The sequence below is a fragment of the Acinonyx jubatus genome, chromosome A1 (assembly GCF_027475565.1).
Source record: "Acinonyx jubatus isolate Ajub_Pintada_27869175 chromosome A1, VMU_Ajub_asm_v1.0, whole genome shotgun sequence".
Classification (NCBI taxonomy): Eukaryota; Metazoa; Chordata; class Mammalia; order Carnivora; family Felidae; genus Acinonyx; species Acinonyx jubatus.
The window spans coordinates 92,108,438-92,126,266 of NC_069380.1; the positions used below are offsets into that span (position 1 = coordinate 92,108,438).

Genomic DNA, 17,829 nt, shown 5'->3' on the forward strand with positions numbered 1-17,829 from the left:
TTAAATGAGCCTGACAAAACGTTGCTTAACAGTTTTGCTTACAGTAATGCCTCGATGATTATGTATTTTTCTTTCTGATTTGATCAGTTTTCAGTAGAGGGCTGTCTTTATAACCTGTGGCAAAATTTGGAAACCTGCAAATCTTATAGGAGATTTCTGCCTGAAATGTGTGTTCAGTGGTAATACCGAATCATGTTGGTGCCATATTGGTTATAGCATAGATTATTGTTGAGACAGAAATCCAGTGGAAACATTAGATTCAAGCTGTCTGAACTTCAAGGAATATCTCAGTGTGGTTTGTCAGTTGTAGTCCTTATTTATAATGGTGTTCATGGGATTGTTGATAAGGAGCTTATAGATATAATATTTGGTTTTTATTGAACTCAACAGTTAGTGAGACGGGGAAGTATTTGTTTTACTATATGAGGTGCTCTGGTGGTTTAAAGCTAGACACACATTCTCAGAATTCAGGAGTTTCCCAGTGAGGCTGACTGAATTCATTAGTAAATAGTGTCAGTGATATTAACCTTGTCATGTAACAAACAAACAAAAATAGATTTGTTACATAAATAGAAGGAACTCTATCATAATGACGGGAGAGATCTCATGTGATCTTGGTTGGGAAAATCCAACTTGAAATTAGCAATAGACAGATAGGAGCAATTTCATGGTTTATAGAACTGTTACATATTTGGATGTTCTTTATAGTAACCAGATTTTTTTTAAATTTAGCTTTTGAAAGTCAAAGTTGTATTATATATATAATATTATATATTATAATATTATATTACATATATTATTATAGATAGATAGATAGAGAAGAAAAATATCTGTGTGAGAATTGTTGCCAAAATAGCAAATCTATAATGCCCCTTCCCCATTTCGATTTTACAGAAGCAATCACTTAAAGTTTATTGAGCCAGGTTTTTGGTAACTGCTTTTCATATTTCTAAATGATATTGCTTATTTTGCTACCACTAGATTTTTTTATCTAGATTTTTATGAAAGTTGGGGTTTGAGGGGTTTTTTCACACATGCACACCCCTTTCGTGACTCTACCCCCAAAAGGGTAATTGCCATCTTCCCTATACATGCTATAAATGCCAATGATCTACATTCCACACTAACATTATTGAGTATATGATCTGCATTTGTAGTTGAACAGTATAGTATGTTGTTAGCATTTTGATTTTTATTTTCCAGAAATCACCTCCATTATATAAATGCTCTTCTGCTAGATTCATGTATATTGAGCAATCTATCAATTTCAGCTTGAAAAACAATTCTTGCTTCTAACTTCCTTGTCCATCATGTTAGGGATGTCCTTTGGCTTCTTTTATATGCGGCATATGCTTTATATGCTGTATATGTAAGTCACAAAATAAACTTTTTCTTAAAGTTTATTTTACTTATTTTAAGAGAAAGAGAGCATGGAAGGTGCAGAAAGAGGTGGGGCAGGGAGGGAGGGGGGCAGAGAGAGAGAGAGAGAGAGAGAGAGAGAGAATATCCCAAGTAGGCTCCATGCTCCAACTCACGAACCATGAGATCATGACCTGAGCCGAAGTCAAGAGTCAGACGTTTAACCAACTGAGCCACCCAGGCGCCCCTACTCTTTTTCTGGAACCTCATTTCTCCCTTTGTCTTTACTTATTCCTTCATTTTGGTGGAATTCTTCCTCCAGTAGCTTTTAAGAAAATGTGGGGGAGAGGGAGATTTTTTCCAGAGCCTACATGTGTATATATGGCCTATCTTGTCTAGTGCTTCTTTGATAACTGGGCTGGGTATGAAACTCTAGATTGGAAATCACTTTCCCTCAGAATATTGAAGTCTTTATTTTCTTGTAGCATCCAGGATCCAACAGTCTGATAGTATTCTCACTTTTTCATGCCCCCCCCCCTTTTTTTTCTGGAAGCTTTTAGGATCATTGTTCTACAATTGCATCAGAGTATATCTTGGAGTGAATCTATTTTGGTCTCGAGTACTGAGAATTTAATTCCTGTTCACTCTTGGAATTAGTGTCCTTCAGTTCCTGTAAATTTTCTTGAGTTATTTCATGATTTTTGTTCCTGTGTTTTGTTTTGTGGATAACCTCATTTTTATCTTCCAAACTTTCTATTGGAAATTAATTTCTTTTTAATATATATTGATTTCCAGTGTCTCATTTTTGATCCCTAAATGCCCATTTAAAAAAAATTAGCATCATTCTTTTATTGTTAGAGGCATTGTTTTATTTGCCCAGAGATGTTAATGATAGCTTTTGAAATTTTTTCTCTTTGTATATGCATTGTTTCCCCAAAGATTCACTTTTGTGTTGATTTTGGCTTCTGTTTTTTTTTTTTTTTTAATGTTTATTTATTTTTGAGTGAGTGATAGAGCATGAGTGGGGAAGGGACAGAGAGAGAGGGAGACACAGAATCTGAAGCAGGCTCCAGTCTCTGAGCTGTCAGCACAGAGCCCAATGTGGGGCTTGAACTCATGAGTTGTGAGATCATGACCTGAGCTGAAGCCGACTCTTAGCCGACTGAGCCACCCAGGCACCCCTTGGCTTCTTTTTAGGAGGTTTCCTTAAGTAGTTAGGTAGCCTCAGCTGTTGCTTGTACTTGCCAGTGAGGCACTCAGGATCTGAGTGATGGAAGTGTTTGTGCAAATCCAGAACTCTTGACTGTGGGCTTCACTGCAGGGACGTTTGGGTGGGGGTGGGGTGGGGCACAGAACACCATTTTCAGTATCTTTATGTATTTCCTCTTTGCTGAGCAATCTGACAGGCTCATGGGAAGTTAGTTCTCCTGTCCTACCATGAAGGTGCCAGCCTAGGTGATAGCATCATGGGAACTGAAAGACAGGGCAGAGAAGAGGGCTCACCTGTTCATCTGTGAACCTTCTCCCTATGGTGCTTGATGCTCTGCAGTCAGCCCACAGATCCTGTGCTTTACCTCTCCTGACAGTAAACCTCCCGGCTTCCGCCAGGGTGGCGAAAAGGCACTACCAGTTGCACAGAGTGGAGAAGGGAATGTAGGTGTCTACCCGTGTTTACACAGAATTTGAACCTGTCCTTGCATTTAAAACTCCGTCCTGATCTCCACTTGCAGAGGTACTGGTGCCAAGGATTCCTGAGTATTTGGGGTGGGGGTGAGTGGTTGATTCTCAGAGCCAATATGGCTGCTGCTTCATGTTTCACCACTCCTGGTCTAGCGTTCTCCTTCCTCAAATCAGGCAGGTCAGTTCTCATGTGGCAGTTGGCTTTTCAGCTCCCTTAATATTGTCTTGTCACTCCTTGCTGTCCTTCTGAGTTTAAGCTTTTTTGTTTGTTTGTTTCTCTTGAAATTATCTACAGTCGTGTTAATGGGATCCAGCGAAAGAGCCTAGGCCAGCACGTTTGTTGACTCCACCCGCTTTTACGAGAAATTCTGTAGTGACTAGGCTTTAACATCAAGTATCTGAATCTGTTTTAGAACTTGTCTTCCTAAGGATGGCATTTGAAGGATTGAAGTTATTTATTTATTCATTTATTTTTAATGTTTATTTTTCAAAGAGACAGAGACAGAGTGCAAGTGGGGGAGGGGCAGAGAGAGAGGGACAGAATCCAAATCAGACTCCAGGCTCTGAGCTGTCAATATGGAGCCTGACGCCGGGCTTGAACTCACAAGTGGTGAGATCGTGACCTGAGCCACAGTCAGACACTTAACCGACTGAGCCACCCAGGTGCCCCTAAAGTTTTCATTTTAAAGAAAAGTAGACTCTTTTATCGTAATGCTTTGTTAGCTCAGAATCAAGGTATTTAGAGGCTTGTGATATTTTCTGGAGCAGATGTGCCTGTAAAGTTTGAAGAATAAGTATGGAAAACGTTGGCTGATAAACCCATTTAGTTTATGAAGATTACCCTTAGTTAGAAATGACACATAACAGCATAATAATGTGGGTAAAAGCATAATTTAAAGCTTTTTTAAAGTTTTATTTATTTTGAGAGAGAGAGAGAAGGTGGGAGGGGCAGAGAGAGAGGGAGAGAGAACACCAAGCAAGCTCCACGCTGTCAGCACAGAGCCCGATGTGGGGCTCGAACTGACAAATTGTGAGATCATGACCTGAGCTGAAACTTAACTGACTGAGCCACCCAGGCACCCCCTTTTTTTTAAAGCTTTTTTTTTCATAGTTTAACAAGGTATACATCTGTACGAGTGGTTCCCTAGTGCATCTACTCTGCAAAGGGCCAGTGAAATAAAATAGCCTCAAAATTGTGCATGTGCCATACATGTTTTTTTCAAAAATGGTCCATCTTAACTTTGTTAGCTGTTCCTTTACTAAATTCAGAAGGCCTGAGGCGAACTGAGGCACATCTTCTTCACAGTCCACAGTGTGCATGGTTTTTAACATGCTGAGGTCACTCGGTGACAGACCAGTCCTATCACTAGACCAGTCCAATATCACTAGAAAGTGAAAGTTGCCCATTTCATATCAAGAATGAGAGTCTGTTGGGACACCTGGGTGGTGCAGTTGGTTAGGCATCTGACTTCGGCTCAGGTCATGATCTCACGATTCGTGAGTTCGAGCCCCGCATTGGCCTCTGTGCTGACAGCTCAGAGCCTGGAGCCTGATTAGGATTCTGTGTCTCCCTCTCTCTCTGCCCCTCCCCGCTCAAGCTCTGTCTCTCTCTGTCTCTCAAAAATAAACATTAAAAAAAAAATGAGAGCCTGTGGCCTGCAGTTACATAAAGGACACAAAAGTAGTATGTCAGGGAAGGGAGAGAGACCAGACTCGGCCTGGGATGATGGGATATCATTCCAGTTGTGCCATGGAGGGGCGGTGCGGCCTCAGACCAACCAGCTCACTTCTTCCTGTCTTCATTTCTTTTCTGTAAACAAAATGGATTGGTAAGCTTTCCTCTTCCTTTAAAAAAATTTTTTTTAAGATTTATTTATTTTTGAGAAAGAGAGAGAGAGAAAGAGAGACAGAGTATGAGTGGGGGAGGGCCAGAGAGAGAGGGAGACAGAGAATCCAAAGCAGGCTCCAGGCTCCAAGCTGTCGGCACAGAGCCTGATGTGGGGCTCAAACTCACAAACTGTGAGATCATGACCTGAGCCCACGTCGGACGCTTCACCACACATGCTTCACCGACCAAGCCACCCAGGAGTCCCGATAAGCTTTCCTCTTCCCAAGATAACATTTCCTAATTGTGTGAATATGCAAAGGAGAAGAAAATCATTAACCAGCTTTGTGATGGTAGATTTTCCCCACTTTTTTTTTTCATTTGATTTCCCATTCTGCTGCACAAAAATCTCCAGATTGTGACTGGTAAGATACAGAGGAAAAAAAAGAAATTTGCCTTATTTTTTACAAAGTTGATTTTGATACAATGTCACCCACATCTTACACTTCTTAAATGTTTCCTGCCTTCCTCCCTCTCTCCTTCCCTCCCTCCTTTTGTGAAGTTTGCAATACCTCATACAACACACAGCTCTCCAGTATCCTTGGTTTGAAATTTGGATTTGAATGAACCCCACCAGGCCTGAGTATTCTCTCCATATTAAAGAAGGATTCACACCTAATAGAAATTCTCTTCTTAGTTAATTTGAACCAGTCCAGGAATATTTAAAAAAATGGTTTTTAATTTTTTTTTAATTTATTTTTGAGACCGAGAGAGACAGCTCATGAGCAGGGGAGGGGCAGAGAGAGAGGGAGACACAGAAGCCGAAGCAGGCTCCAGCCTCTGAGCTGTCAGCACAGAGCCTGACGCAGGGCTTGAACTCATGGACTGTGAGATCATGACCTGAGCCGAAGTCAGGCGCTCAACCGACTGAGCCACCCAGGCGCCCCAAGAATATTTTTTTAAAAGGAGAGAGCTTTTGAGAGAGAGAGAGAGAGAGAGAGAGAAAGAGAGAGAGAGGGAGAGAAGAAAATGGCTCTCTAGAGAAGTTTGCTTTGCAGATCTGTCCCTCTCCTGCCACTGAGCACAGCACATCTAGAGATTTCTGGAAAATGTTCTGTACTAATGAGGGCATCCTGTGGGAGGCGTCTCTTCCTGGTGGTGTTACTTATCCTGGCAGATCATGTACCTCTGATTTACCTGTAAGGAATAAAAACTCCTTTTTTCTTTGACTTATCTCCCACCCTCCCTCCCTCTCACTCTTCTTTTCCCTACCCCCCTCTTTTCAGAAAGGTAGGAAGAAACCGAGTGACAACCATCTGGCATCATTTCTGTAGCCTACATTTGTTAGGAGGAGGCTTCCCTAGACCAGTATCTTTTCTCCCTCTCGTTTTTGCTTTGCCCTTATGTTGGGGCAGATGTCAAGCCTGGAAAGAACACTTTCTTCTAATGACCAACCACGAAGTCACCACTTGAGCTAAAACCAACCCCAGAACACTTTCTGCTAAAACAACCTGGAAAGTGTGGCCTCGTACTGTTAAGTGATTTCTTGTTCGTGCAGACTTAGGCTAAGGCATTTAATCAAATATATCAAGAGAACCTTCAGGAACATTTATGTCTTACAGGAAGTCTAAACCCCATCGCTTGGGGCCCCCGAAACTGGGAATTATCCCGTCATGTACTTTTTTTTTTTAAATTTTTTTAACGTTTTATTTATTTTTGAGACAGAGAGAGACAGAGCATGAACGGGGGAGGGGCAGAGAGAGAGGGAGACACAGAATTGGAAGCAGGCACCAGGCTCTGAGCCATCAGCCTAGAGCCCGACGCGGGGCTCGAACTCACGGACCACGAGATCGTGACCTGAGCTGAAATCGGACGTTTAACCGACTGAGCCACCCAGGCGCCCCGTCATGTACTTTTTAAGGGTTCACTGTTTTTATAAAGAGCATAGGTGAGTGTTCAATCCAAAGTGTGCTTCACTGGACACTGTTTTTGAGGAGTGAGACCAGATACTGTGGACCGGGGCTATATTACACAAAGGAAAGTGTCTTGCTGTGTTTATTGTTTGTTTTGTTTTTAATTTTTTTGTTTATTATTTATTTTTGAGAGAGAGAGAGAGAGAAAGAGTAGGGGAGGGGCAGAGAGAAAGGGAGATGCAGAATCTAAAGCAGGCTCCAGGCTCTGAGCTGTCAGCACAGAGCCTGACACGGGGCTTGAACTCACAAAGTGGTAAAATCAGGTAAGATGACCTGAGCTGTAGTCAGACACTTAACTGACTGAGCCACCCAGGCGCCCCTGTTTTGTGTTTTCTTTTTTCCTGCAAGAGTTCTCAGAGTGCGTAAGATGTACAGGTGCACCAGGACAGTCCAGGGGGAAAGGGGGGCATTTGCTTGGCCACATCTTCTGGGAACCTGAGTTGACATGTCAATAACTGAAGTGTCATAGAATGAAAGGGGTTTTTACTTTCCGCACAATATTCTTGTCCTTTTTTTTTTTTTTAATACAGGTTTTATAAATGTGGGGGAGGGGGTCGAGTTTGGGACAGAGAGAAAGGAAGGGTAAAGAATGCGGAGCTAAGAACTCTGGTGGCAATGTTACCAGGCAGAGAAGCAGACACGAACAATATGTAATAACGTAGAGATGGTAGGTGCTGTTTGTCACTGGAAACGCTTTGTTCGGTTAAGAAAGACACCAGTGACCCAATAAATACACTGCTCCTATTGATCTGATTGCTCTGTCTCCAGGAGTGTTCAAGACTGCATTAACTAGTATGCATTACTTAAGAGGGAAAGTTTTCTAAAAATGACTTGAGAATGGTTTGCTCTTTTTCAAAGTGGGAAAATTGGACGGGCAAACAAGGGAACTTGTTTTGTATAGCTTCTTGTGAGCTAAAGTGCATTTTAGATGGATTAAGACATTCCTTTCACCACTAAAAACTGTTAGGTGAAAACAGGTTGGGCATTTAATTTTCAAATGATCAAAGACAGCCTGAGGAGCAGAGTTTCAGTTGTGTTGAGAATCGATTATTCGGGATCTTAAAAGCTTGTTTTATTTCTTTTATTAATCAAGTTAGACTTGTCTCTTTTTAAAAAAAAAAAAAAAAAGCTGTCACTAATAGTCTGCTACATTGCATTTTTTCTAATTGCCTGGAAGATGATTTCTGAAATGCAGCTGAAACCTCTTTTTATTATGACAGTATATTGGGGAATATTACAGACAAGTTGTGTCCCACGGTAAAACTTGATCCAACATAAAACTTCATATAAAATAGCTGCTTTGAACACAAGGATTGGTTATGTCTTCTGATATCAGCATCAATGAAGGAGTCGATAAGAAAAGTCCTTTGCACGATGAGAATATCCTATTTTGTAACTACACAGGTTTCCAGACTTTTAGCAGCAACTCATAGAGGATCTATGATCTGGGGTTCCCCTTTCATTGAATGTTTGCCTGAATTCCGTGTCATTTTTGTACATAGGGAGGTAAAACGGATACAGCCTTATTCCTGCATGGTAGCTGTTTACATCTAGGAAATTAATCAGCCTTGTGGTGGTTACTTTTTTGTGACCAGGTGTGAATCTGTTATTCTAAGATCATACATTGCCAACTTCCTCCCTCTAGAGCATGCTTTTTAAATAAAACAGCTTCAGGTTTCAATAGATGATGAACTATTCAGAATGCTTAAATGGTCTGGATTCTAATTTTCAAGTTTCTCATTTCAAAAGAGTTTTTAGTTTGCTTTGTTTTTTATATGCTATAAGCCAGATTTTCAAGAAGGAAGAGATTGATGGCATCTGAGAGTCTCATTTGTTCTATTTATTATTACTATTTTTAATTATTTACCTAGGATCCAATGCAAGAGAATGTGACATGAGGAGCTACATCTTTGAACACTTGCTCGCTTGCTCGATGGGCCATCTGTGATTTTATTTCATATTCTTTAGGAGATTCTCAGAAAGGTCTACTCTTTTCTAAGCCCTGACCATCAGCGATGGCTCATTTCCTGTTGATTTCCTTAACTTTGAAGCATGTTACTTGTGATCAGGTTTCTTCAGTAGTTGTCAAAGCGATCATAAAAGATCCATTGCAGTGCTGCGGAAGCATCCAATGGGCATCTTGATTGATCACAGTGTATTAGATAATTAGATTATTTCTTACCACTTAAAGCTTCGGCCGCTGCTAAGTAAACTCTAAGCATTTCATCAATGGATTTGTAATTTGTGGTTGATGGTAATGTAATACTTTGTAAACTTAGCCTTCCAGAGTCTGATTCATACATACGGATATAGCCTTTTCAGACTCATAAATGAGTCACAACTTTAAAACGGGCCTTTTCAAGTTATAAAAGTCAGCGGTTTGAAAGCATTCATCATCCATCTGTGACTTGCAAAGCATCAGTGCTCAGTATAATGTTTGCCAAATAAATTGGTCATTAAAGTCTTATGGAAAGAAAAGCCAATACTTTGTCAAGCTCAATTTTTTTCATTCCTCCATAGATAGGGTTTTTGTTTTTTGGGTTTCTTTTGTTTTGTTTTGTTTTTTGTCATCTTTTTGTCTGTGTTTTTGTTTTTGACCTGCCTTCTGAGAGAACAATGAGAAATTAATATTTATTGACAAGATGCTTGGAGATCCTGGTTTGAACAGTATGGTTTGAAAATACCAGCAGTGGTTATATTCAAGCAAGAAAAACAAAAGAAACAAGCAAAAAACAAGAAGCCCAAAACAGCTCAGGAATCCAAACTCACTGATCTTATAATGATTTTATTATAGTCCCTCCCCCCACCATCCTGACATTCATGCTGATGTACACATTTAATGGTCTATGGGTCCTGAGTGTCATCTGACTTTGGAAAATCCATACGGTGTATTAGGGTGTGTGTATGCAGTCCTGTGCAGCTTTCTCATGCCCTTGAGCTTCAGAACCACTGTGCCAGATAAAAAGAAAGACCATAAAGTCTAAATGTAGATGCCCTAACATTCAAGCTATTTTGTCTTTAAGAAAATTAATATATTTCTTAGAGATTACAGTGAGGCTCTATTGGAGAAAACTCAACTTTTCCCCAGTTGCCTGAAGGAATATGTATGTTATTTTTTCTTTTAATATCCTCTGGGGTGCCCAGGTGGCTCATTCGGTTAAACATCCAACTCTTGATTTCGGCTCAGGTCATAATCTCACAGTCGTGAGATCGAGTCCTGCGTTGGGCTCAGAGCCTGCTTGAGATTCTCTTTCTCCCTCCCTCTCTGCTCCTTCCCTACTCATGCTCTCTCTCTTTTTCTCTTTAAATAATAAATAAATTTATAATTTTTATTTTTAATGTTACCTTATTACAAAATAACTTTAAAATAGCAAAAGAAATTGGAGAAAAGAAAAGCACCTTTGCATGTAATAAAATATACAAATTTTGCGAATTTCCAGAGCTTGGACAAATCTGCCTTCTATCCTAACAAACTTTCATAGCCTTAGTACATATTAAAGGGCTTGCTTAATGTTATGGTTATTCATTTAAGGAATGAGATGAGTTTTAGAAGTGTATCCCAGAGTTGGTCTTGGGGGTATAGAGCCCCCAAGAAGACTGCTTGGCTGGACACCCCAGGAAGTCCCGGATGTGCTGTTTCTCTGGTGCTTACCAGCTGGGTAGAGCAGTATCCAATCTTAGCAGTGCTTCCTGAGGTCCCACAAAGGGGAACGCCAGTTCTCGAACTCTCCCACTATGCCACATCCAGCCCTGTCCTGTCCCTGATTCAAAAGCCCATGGATTCATAAATAGTCTGATCACTGCCAAATTCCTAGGGATATTGGAAAAGGCCCAATCTTCAGAAGCCTTAATGTGGCCTGGTGGTGAAGTCAAAGCCGTTTTGAGAACATGGCCATCGTTTAGTACATGCTTGGTGAATACATGAAGGAATAAAACAAAACAAAACAAAACAAAACACCCTCATGCTGAGTTTCACCATAATTTTTGGCTAACGTGTAAGAAGAAAAGAGGATTTTGGTCATTCTTCCGGTTTTTGTTTGTTTTACAACGTTATTGAGGTATAACTTCTCTACCTATTTTAACTGTATATTTCAGTCATCTTTTAGTAAATGTTGAGAGCTATGCAATCATCACCTCTGTTGAGTTTTAAAAGTTTCCTCACCCCAGGGGCACCTGGGTGGCTCGGTCAGTTAAACTCCCTGCTTCAGCTCAGTTCACGATCTCACACTCTGAGAGTTCGAGCCCCACATCAGGCTCTGTGCTGACAGCTCAGAGCCTGGAGCCTGCTTCAGATTCTGTTCTCCCTCTTTCTGCCCCTCCCCCGCTGGCACTCTATCACTCTCCCAGAAAAGGAAATAAGGACATAAAAAAAATTTAAAAATGAAAAGTTGCCTCACCCCCAAAAGACCCCTTGTTCCCATTTGCTTGAAGTTTCTGCCCTGTTCAGACCCAGACCATCACCAGTACATTGTCTCCATAGATTGGCTTTGCTGAGCCTCTCACCGAGACGGAGTCAGATAATGCATAGTTTTTTCTTTTGCCTCACTTAAAGGTTTTTTGATGTTGCTTCCCGCTGTAGCATGTATTACAGTTTGTTCCTTTTTATTGACCTATAGTGTTCTGGTGGTAAGGACATGTCACACTGCATTCACCCACTCACCAGTTGGTACACAGTAGAAGGCTTCCTGTTTGGGGCTATTGCAAATAGAATCGCTGTGAACTCTTTGCCCAGAGGTCTCTGTGCAAAATGGGTTTTGTTTTTCTTGGGCAGGCATCTAGGAGTGGCCTGTACCATCTTACCTTCCCACCAAAAATCAACCATCTGTGAGGGGTTAATGGGGGAGGGAGGGGCAGAGAGAGAGGGAGACACAGAATCCACAGCAGGCTCCAGGCTCTGAGCTGTCAGCACAGAGCCCGACGCGGGGCTCGAACTCTTGAACCGCGAGATCGTGACCTGAGGCGAAGACTAATACTTAACCAACTGAGCCACCCAGGCGCCCCTATTTATATAATCTTATAACCATTCTAGCAAGTGCAAAGTAGTGTCTTACTGTGGTCATTGGCAGTTCTCCACTGACCAATGATGACGAGCACCTTTCGTATAATCATCAGACATGTATGTATCTTCTTGGGGAAATGTCTTTTTAAATTGTTTGCCCATTTGCCCATTGGATCGTTTATCTTACTACGGTATAAGAGTTTTTGCTATATTCCCAGGGCGCCTAGGTGACTCAGTCAGTTAAGCGTTTGATTCTTGATTTCAGCTCATGTCATAGTCTCGTGGTTTGTGAGATCGAGCCCCATGTCAGCACAGAGCCTGCTTGGGATTCTCTCTATCCCTCTCTCTGCCCCTCCCCTACTCATGCTCTTTCTCTCTCTCTCAAAAATAAATTAAAAAAAAAACATTAAAAGACCTTTAAAGATTGTTTTCTCTATATTCTGATTACCGGTCCTTTCTCAGATATGTGATTTGCACATATTTTCTTCGGCTTGTCTTCCTGTGTTCATTCGTGTGTTTTTGGAGCACCATATTTTCTGCAGCGACCGTCTTTTCTTGCTCTAAACCACTCTCACATGGCCTCCCAAAGGCTGCAAAAGAAGCCAGCTATGCATACCCAGGGGGCTGTGATGAACTCTTTGAAGAGACTTGACTCCCTTGTTAAGTTTTTCTGCTTTGTATGCTGCTTCTTGATGCTTTTTGCTACCCTAAAGCCTTGCATTTCTAGTAACCACTATTTTCTAGTAACAGAAAGCCAGGAAGGAGCAAGGGAGATTGTTTATTTAACCCAAGTTAAAAAAATATCTTTCCTGTTGTTGCATTGCTTTGATGATTGTAATAACTAGGAAAGGGGAAGTCTAGAGAGTGTCTGTCCCTTTAATATTTAGGGGGAAGATGTTCCTGACTTGCATCTATTGGGGATATTTAAAATTCCTTTTTTTTTTTTCCCAGTTAAGGCAATAATTTGCTTTAAACGATTTATAGGTATCTTTGGGACTAAGGGTAAACGGTTGTGACAGGCGGGACCCTGTTTTAGGGATGTAGCTAAAGATTGTTAGAAACCAAGCCCCCCTCCCCTAGTTTGTGTGACCTCACTGGACTTTATGACAGTCCAGTGTCATGGCTGTGGAAGAGTGACGCTCTAGCCATGGGCTGCCTGGCCAGATCCCATTGCTTGATTATCCTTCATAGTATGCTTGGTATCACAGTGACAGGGTATCGTAGTACGACTCACAGGAAAGTGCACCTGGTATCTGACATTCAGTATTCCACAATGGCTCAGAGGCAAGGGATTTTTGAGTAGCCACTCCTAATATCTATTGCTTATCATAGATTTAATATTCTAAAAGATTTCTGTGTTACATAAGGAAGACTGTTTTAGTTTACTGAATTGCATTGAATAGTCTAACAGAAGAAGATGCCATTTTAAAATAAATTCTTTGCAGGGGCACCTGGGTGGCTCAGTTGGTTGAGCATCTGAGTCTTGATCTCGGCTCAGGTTCGTGAGTTCAAGCCTTCATTGGGCTCTGCACTGACGGCATAGACCCTGCTTGGGATTCTGTCTCTCCTTCTCTCCTCTGCCCCTCCCCCATTTGCTCTCTCAAAATAAATTAAAAAATACTTACATAAATAAAATTTTGCAGGCGTTGTGATATCTACTGTGGGGCTTTAGAACTACTTATGCAACGTCCATGTAAGGATCATGGTCTGTAAATGTGAAAGCCACAAAGTGAGGCAAAAAGTATTCAGATCAGGCTGCCTGGACTTCCAACTTTGGCTCAGGTCATAATCCTATGGTTCGTGAGTTTATGCTCTGTATCAGGCTCATGCTGTCAGCGAGGAGCCTGCCTTGGATCCTCTGTACCCCTCTCTCTTCCCCTCTCCTGCTCACACTCTCCCTTTCAAAAACAAACATTAGAAAAAAAAAAACACCTTATATTAAAGACATATTCAGATCAAGCTGGATTGAAGAAAATATCTTTTGCCAGTGGTCAGAGTGAAAAGTTAAATATAATAACTTTCCTGATTTAAGTAAATGGTTCCCAATATTTCATGTGAGTGGGCATTTTAGTCGTTATAAGCTCTCTGTTTTGAACAAAACCAAACCTGTGTTAGACATCTATGGAGAAGCATCCTGGATCTCCACTTATTATTACTTTGGGGTAATTGTATGCTTTTTTCCCAGAAGTCATTATAAAATTTTTTTTTATTATGTTTCTTTATTTTTGAGAGCAAAGAGAGACAGAGCATGAGTGGGGGAGGGGCAGAGAGAGAGGGATACACAGAATTTGAAGCAGGCTCCAGGCCCTGAGCCCCTGGACACGGGGCTGTAACCCACGAACCATGAGATCATGACCTGAGCCGAAGACTGACACTCAACCAACTGAGCCACCCAGGCGCCCCTGCCCCACCCAGAAGGCATTATAAAATGAAGCATCTAATACAGAAAGATCAGCTTTGATCAGTAATTTTAATCTGGCTTAGTGGTGGCCAGCTCTTAGAATTTCTGGCTCACTGTGTGTCTGAAAAGGAGTGAGTATTCTTAGATTTCCTACTGTTATTTTTCTCATCTGCCTACTGTGCTTTCTAGTGGTTACTAAGGTGTTTTTGTTTTGTGTCTTTATATAGGTTCTACGAAGCTCAGGGGTGTCACTTTAAAGTGAGAGGCCACTCTGTCGGGTTTTGCATTCCTGATTAAGGATTCTTCATTTTTTATAATACCAATAGCTTTTGTTTCTCTTCTCATCCACCATTCACCCACTCTATCTTCCTGATTCCTGTTCTTTGAGCCGTACCAAGGCCATTGGCACTTAGAGTGATGTGACAGGTGTTTTGTGTAGGGGTGTGATGATGGATATAGTAAGGGGGATGAAGGTACCATCACAGGCAGGTTTGATGTCTTTGAGAAGAACCAGAAAGACTATTGAAGTCTTTAGTCACTAATATAATATAATATGCTCAAAACCTTCATCTGATGCTGGTTAGGTAAGGAGATGCGTTCTCTCTCCAGTGTCAAGGTATTCTTTGAGCATCTATGGTATTTTCCACCCTGTGTAAATGAAGGTATAAAAGTCCCACTTGAACCAAACTCTTCAAGGATAAAAACCATATCTAGTAACATCTTGATCCCCAGAGCGCAGAGCCCTTTAACACCTTGGTCTTGTAAGACCTTATGAGTTTTCTAGTTCTCTCAGATCAAGACCAACAACAACTATCATCACTCCATGAGGACTTGTGAGGGAAATGTTTCTGCACAAATGTGTGCCCATCAGTCAGAACGATAGAGGGCTGATGAGTAACGCTCCATGAGTGACTTCACGTAGTAAGTTTAAACCTCCAAGAAACATAGAGAATACTTCTAATAGGAATAAGGTATGTTAAATATAGAAAAAAAATCTTATGTCTTTATTTTATTATCTTCTAGAAACTGGTTCATTTGTAAGCAGTTAGAGTTTTACTATTTAGTAAGTTAACAAAAGTTAATGGGGAGCTCTGTGTTAATTGAGAAAATATTTTTTTTTAGAGAGAGAGCATGAGCAGGGGAGAGGGGCAGAGGGAGACAGAGAGAATCTTAAGCAGGCTCCATGCTCAGTGTGGAGCCCAACACAGGGCTCCATTCATTCCATGACCTTGGGATAAGGACCGGAGCGGAAATCAAGAGTTGGATGCTCAATTGACTGAGCCACCTGGGTCAGTCTGAAGCAGGGGCAAAAATAGCATTTGTTGAGTTTTTTTGTTTTTTTTTAACACTGGTATGTAACATTATATAAGTTTCAGGTATGCAATATTAAAATTAGACAATTGTATCTACTACAAAATGATCACTGTGAAAAGTCTAGTTACCATTCGTTACCATACAATTGACCCCCTTCACCCATTTCATACACCCCACATCCCCCTTCCCCTCTGGTAACCATCAACCTGTTCTCTGTATTTATGAGTTGGTTTCTATATTGTTTTGTCTGTTCATTTTTTTGGGTCCTTTTTAGATTCCACATATTAGTGAAGTTATATGGTATTTGTCTTTCTCCATCTGTTTTATTTTACTTAGCATAGTATCCTTAAGGCCCCTCCATGTTGTTACAAATGTCAGTATTTCCTTCTTGTTTATGGCTGTGGACTACTCCATATACCACCTCCTTTATCCTTTCATCTGTTGATGGACGCTTCCATCTGTTGATGGACACTTACTTTCCGTATCATGGACACTTTGTAAATAATGCTGCAGTGAATATAGGGGTGCATACATCTTTTCAAATTAGTGTTTTAATATTCTTCAAATAACGACCCTGAAGTGGGATAGCTGCAGCATATGGTAGATCTGTTCTTAATTTTTTGAAGATCCTCCATATTGTTTTCCAGAATGGCTGCACCTGTTGACATTCCCACAAACAGTGTATGAGGGTTCCCTTTTCTCCATATGCTCTCAATACTTATTTCTTGTCTTTTTGATCCTAGCCATTCTAACAGGTGGGAAGTGACATCTCATTGTGGTTTTGATTTGCATTCCCCTAATAGTGAGGTTGAACATCTTTTCATGTCCCTGTTGGGCATCTCTATGTCTTATTTGGAAAAAATGTCTATTCAGATCCTCTGCCCACTTTTGTTTTTTAAAGTTTCTTTAATTTGAGAGAGAAAGAGAGAGAGAGAGAGAGTAGGGGAAGGGTGGAGCAAGAGGGAGAGAGAGAATCCCAAGCAGGCATCACTTTATCAGTGCAGAGCTCAATCTCACAAACCATGAAATCATCACCTGAGCCAAAATCAAGAGTTGGAGGCTTAACCGACTAAGCCAGATGGGCACCCCTGTGCCCACCTTTTAATCTCTTTTTAAAATTATTGAGTTTTATGAGTTCTTTATACATTTTATATATTAACCTTTTCTTGGATATATGATTTGCAAGTATCTTCTCTCATTCAGTAGGTTCACTTTTCATTTTGAGAATGGTTTCCTTCACTGTACACACACTTTTTTAGTTTGAAGTAGTCCCATTTGTTGATTATCACTTTTGTCTCCTTTGTTTTGGAGTTAGATCCACAAACATATCACAAAGACAGATGTCAAGTGGCTTACTGCCTATGTTTTCTTCTAGGAATTTATTGTTATTGGGTCTTACCTTTAAGTCTTTAACCATTTTGAGTTAATTTTTGTGTATGGTGTAAGGTAGTGGTCCAGTTTCATTCTTTTCCATGTGGCTGTAAGGTTTTCCCAGAACCATTTGTTGAAGGGATTGTCCCTTCTGTATTTTATGTTCTTGGCTCCTTTGTCATAAATTACTTGTTAATTCCTCTGGCTTTATTCTTCTTTCTCAAGATTGCTTTGGCTATTTGGTATCTTTTGAGGTTTCATTAAATTTTAGAATTGTTTTAGTTCTGTGAAAAATGTCATTGGATTTTAATATGGATTGCATTGGCTCTGTAGATTGCTTTGGGTAGTATGAACATTTAACAATATTGATTCTTATAGTTCATGAGCATGGTATAGCTTTCCAATTATTTGTGTCTTCAATTTCTTTCATCAGTGTCTTACAGTTTTCAGTGTACAAATCTTTCACCTCTGTGCTTAAATTCATTCCTGGTATTTTATTCTCTTTGATTCAGTTATAAATAGAATTGCTTTCTTAATTTTTACTTTCTGATAGTTCATATATAAACTATAAACATATAAATACATATAAACATACATATATATTAGTGTACAGAAATGCCACAGATTTCTCTTTAATGATTTTATGCCCTGCAACTTTACTGAATTCATTTCTTCTAACATTTTTTCTGATGGAGACTTCAGGGTTTCTGTATATATAATCTTGTCATCTGCACGTAGTGGCAGTTTCACTTCTTCCTTTCTAATTTAGATGCCTTTTATCTCCTTTTCTTGCCTTACTGCTTTGACTACTTGCTCAATTTTTGAAGACTGCAGGCACATTGGTCTTGGGAATTTGAAACCTTCATAATGTGGTAGACGGACAAGCAGAAGGCCTCACAGAAATTGA

At 40.4% G+C, this 17,829-nt stretch overlaps 1 protein-coding gene across 3 annotated transcripts in view; it reads left to right on the forward strand.

Annotated features, from left to right (window-relative positions):
• Positions 1-17,829, forward strand: part of KCNN2 (potassium calcium-activated channel subfamily N member 2) — a 463,206-nt gene that overhangs the window by 353,184 nt on the left and 92,193 nt on the right. The gene's annotated exons all lie outside the window — the stretch shown is intronic.